Source organism: Mytilus galloprovincialis, chromosome 11 (assembly GCF_965363235.1).
Source record: "Mytilus galloprovincialis chromosome 11, xbMytGall1.hap1.1, whole genome shotgun sequence".
Taxonomy (NCBI): Eukaryota; Metazoa; Mollusca; class Bivalvia; order Mytilida; family Mytilidae; genus Mytilus; species Mytilus galloprovincialis.
The window spans coordinates 24425313-24429277 of NC_134848.1; the positions used below are offsets into that span (position 1 = coordinate 24425313).

At 33.7% G+C, this 3965-nt stretch overlaps 1 long non-coding RNA gene across 1 annotated transcript; it reads left to right on the forward strand.

Moving 5' to 3' along the window:
- Nucleotides 1-1070: 1070 nt before the first annotated feature.
- LOC143051068 (uncharacterized) lies at nucleotides 1071-2814 on the forward strand. Its single transcript, XR_012970572.1, has 3 exons — nucleotides 1071-1264; nucleotides 1846-2053; nucleotides 2674-2814. It is a non-coding gene; the product is annotated as an uncharacterized LOC143051068 (long non-coding RNA).
- Nucleotides 2815-3965: the final 1151 nt, after the last annotated feature.

Sequence of the window (3965 nt, forward strand, 5' to 3'; positions counted from 1 at the left end):
TTACTTTTAGGGATTTCTTTTTATTCTATGTTCAGCTAATTCCAGTTTTTCCAATTTGTATTTATCATCTTTGGGTCTTAAATTGATTTGGACTCCAGCATCTTTACCAGACTTTTATTATACAAATGCAAATCTGATGCGATTACAACGCATGATTAAGATTGGTGTAGTAGCTATAGGCAGTCCGTATTCAGCATATAAAGTTAATTAAACAAGATTACAGTTCCAATAATCATAAACTGTACAAACATAGCTACATATCAACAAAAGTAATCAACTTTTGAAAACATTGAATTTATCAGCGATCAACAGATTAAAAAAAAACAAAAAATACAATCAGCCAATACAATGTATCGATAGAAATAAATAAATTTGACGTGAACACCACTTATTTTGACGTTTTAATAACTACTCGACCCACGAACCCTATAGATTCAAATGGACATTCCTTAATTGACTTTATCTATCAAAACATTATAGTGGTTTCTTTTTTTCTATGTTTTACTGTTTCTGCATTGTTATAATAGTTTATCCAAGATAAGGTTGAAGTGTTTCGCTTAATCACACAAAGAACAACAATGTCGTAATGCATAATGTGGATTCATTATAATTCATTTGATACCAATTTCCCTGAATTTCGTGGGTATAGGAGAACCGCGAATTAAAATGTTTAACGAATAAAATTTCTTAAACAAATACATGAAGACTTTGCAAAAACCAGGAAATTAAATATTCACGAAAGTTCAAGTCTATCTCAATCCATGAAAATTGGTATCAAAGTCATATATGACCATCAGTATCCACACTTAATTGAGCATAGTGATAATTTCTCATAACAAAAAAAATAAGGGATCTGGCCTACAATAAAACAAAGTGTGAAAAAAGATACATGGAATATTGTTCCCACTACTGAATGTAAATAAAACGAAGATACGGTGTATGAATATATAAATCTTATTTAAAATACCGGGCTAATAAATTGTTGCACTGGGTGAGGGTCTTCGATCTTTCAAAATTACTAAATTTTACTTAAGTTTTATGAATGTTCCAATTTGAGATTGCATGCCGAAAAGATAGAATGCTGGTGATTCACTTCTTATGTCTCCTGCCTGCAATTGTGGGTGCACTCGATTTCATACCCATGGTTCAGGTGACGAATACTGGTGATGGAGGATTCAGTGGACACTTCATTTTCAACCTGACAGAAGATTTAATTGGATAGAAAATTCAAATAGATTTTTCCAAAGCAGTCACGGGATTAACGGTATGACGATATTTGGTTTTCATTTTTATGTTAAATTGCATTTTTTCCCGCTTGACTCACATACACATTTTATAATACAAATAAGTGAAAAATTACTAGAAATGAATAATGAAGTGTTGGAAAAAAAGGAGAGATGATATATGAAATATATTCAAACTTATACGTCGATGACTTGCTGACAACTACAAAGCAAACAAACGGAAAACGACAAAATAGCAAACATAAACAGCAAATGTCTGGGATTCAGTAACCATTGATGATCTCATCTGCTCTGGAGGTGAATGCAGATCATGTTCAACCTGTGAAAACGAATGCGACGATGACACAATCGACGTTGGCTTTGTATCCATATGTGATCTTCCAAACTAAGTATTTTAAGTATGCATACCCTGTAATTCCTTATTTAAACATTGGTATTATGTTGAAAGCATTTCTTAGTTGATGGACTGTTAATCAGTCCGATTTAAGATTTTCTGTTTTACCATTAAATGCATACTCAAATCAATCCTTATATGGGTTTCCTTTCTTAACAATGATTTCATGTCAGTCCTCTTCTAGTCGTTAACTTTTCTACATTTCAGTCGCCAATCGGTTCAGAATATGTAAAAGATTCCAGCAATGAAACAGTCCATTATCTCGTTAACAAAGACCACACCGGCATTCAGACGACCAATCCCCAGTTCGATGTTATGGTACAAGGAATAACAAAGGACGCAAATGTTCCCTCTGCACAGGCGTATTTGCAAAACATGGGACATGACAATTTTAAACCACCAATACCCTCGAATAGTAAGTAACCGCTTCTGTCCTTTATGAAAATCTAAATGATTCCATTGATCTGGTTTACATTACCTTAGATTGGTTTATTTACAACCACTGGGTCAATGCCATTGCTGGTGGAAATTTATTTCTCCGAGGGTATCACAAGCCCAGTAGTCAGCAGTTTTTGTGCTGACATGAATTGTCATTGATATGTTTATATTTATAAATTAACTGTTAACATTTTTTTTTAATTGTTTGAAATACTCAGGCTTTTCTACCCCAGGCATAGATTACCGTAGCTGTATTTGGCAAAACTTTAAAAAAAATTTGGTCCTCAATGCTCTTCAACTTCGTACTCTATTTGGCCTTTTTAATTCGAGCGTCACTAATGAGTCTTTTCTAGACGAAACGGGCCTCTGGCGTATATACTAGGCATAGTCAAAAATATCTTTCGATCGATATATACGATGTTGTTTGGCATTTTCCGTCGTCATTATGAAAAAGAGCTGTTGATATCAGCCATGTGACATTACGATAGTTGTTCAAGAACGATATGGTGATTGTCTGATCAATCGAAAAAGCAGATGTTGCATTGATTCTAAAAAAAAAATCCGTTTTAATTAATCAACTTGAAATTATATTTGTAGCCGATGGTACAAAATACAATTACGATGAAGTTCTAATGAAATCTATCATGTTCTATCTCGCTCAGCGGTCGGGCAAACTTCCTGCTAATAATCCAATACCATGGAGAGAAGACTCAGCACTAAATGACAGAGGACAGAATGGAGAGGATTTAACAGGCGGGTGGTATGATGGTATGTTCAATTTTGGCACTTAAACAAAATCACATAAAAGATCACCCATACTGAACTCCGTGGAAAAATCCGTATCAAATCACATCAAACGAATGAAAAGCAACTGTCATAGTCTTAACTGAGTACATGTATTCTATTTTGTAGACAATTGGTGGTTTCAAAGCCAGCTGATTATTTCACTAATCACATTCACATAAAATTCCATTATATTGACAACGATGTGTAAACAAAACAAACATTCATAATAGTTTAACATGTAATAAATAGAGGAACAGCAGTCAACAATGTGTAATAATTTCTATCACTATAAAAAAAAAATCAAACATAAACACACAAATGTGTATAAACAAAGCAAATTAGCAAAAAAATGACAATGAGACAAAATTTAACATAGCACAATAACACAATGACAGGATGTATTAGTACCGAGCCATGACAAATAGATTTACCCAGCTAATCATTGCTTCCATAAGTTCGACTTCTTAGGTCTGGTTGTGTGTACATGTGTATCAGTTATCCACAGAATGACCTTCAATCATTTTTGTTCAAAGTGGGGAGTTAGCTTCGATGTGGGATGTACATGTACACATTCACAGCCCCTTTCGTACAGAACTTGGAGGTTACATTTAATGCCTCGAAAAGAGACAAATAATACCAACTAACAACGTTCTAGTTTCAAAAAAAAAAAAATACTACATATAAAGTTCTTTTCATAATGAATCTTATTGCAGCTGGTGATCATGTCAAATTTGGACTTCCACAAGCCAGTGCTGTGACTTTGTTAACCTGGGGTCTCCTTCAATACAAAGATGCATACAATGCCAGCGGACAATTGGATGAAATGTACGACTGTACTCGTTGGTCGCTAGAATGGTTACTCAAATGTCATACTGGAAAAAATGAACTTTATATTCAGGTATGTTTAACAACATAAACAGGTTATGTATACTGAAACTTTGAAAACCTTGTAATTACCATGGTTCCTGGTACGTCTGTAAAGACGTGGGATTATCGGATTGTCAGTTGGCCAACATGTACAGAAACACAAGTTAAAAAAATATTTTACTAAAACAAAACTAAACAAAATCAAACAAAACTTAACACAATTATAACATGCAAAT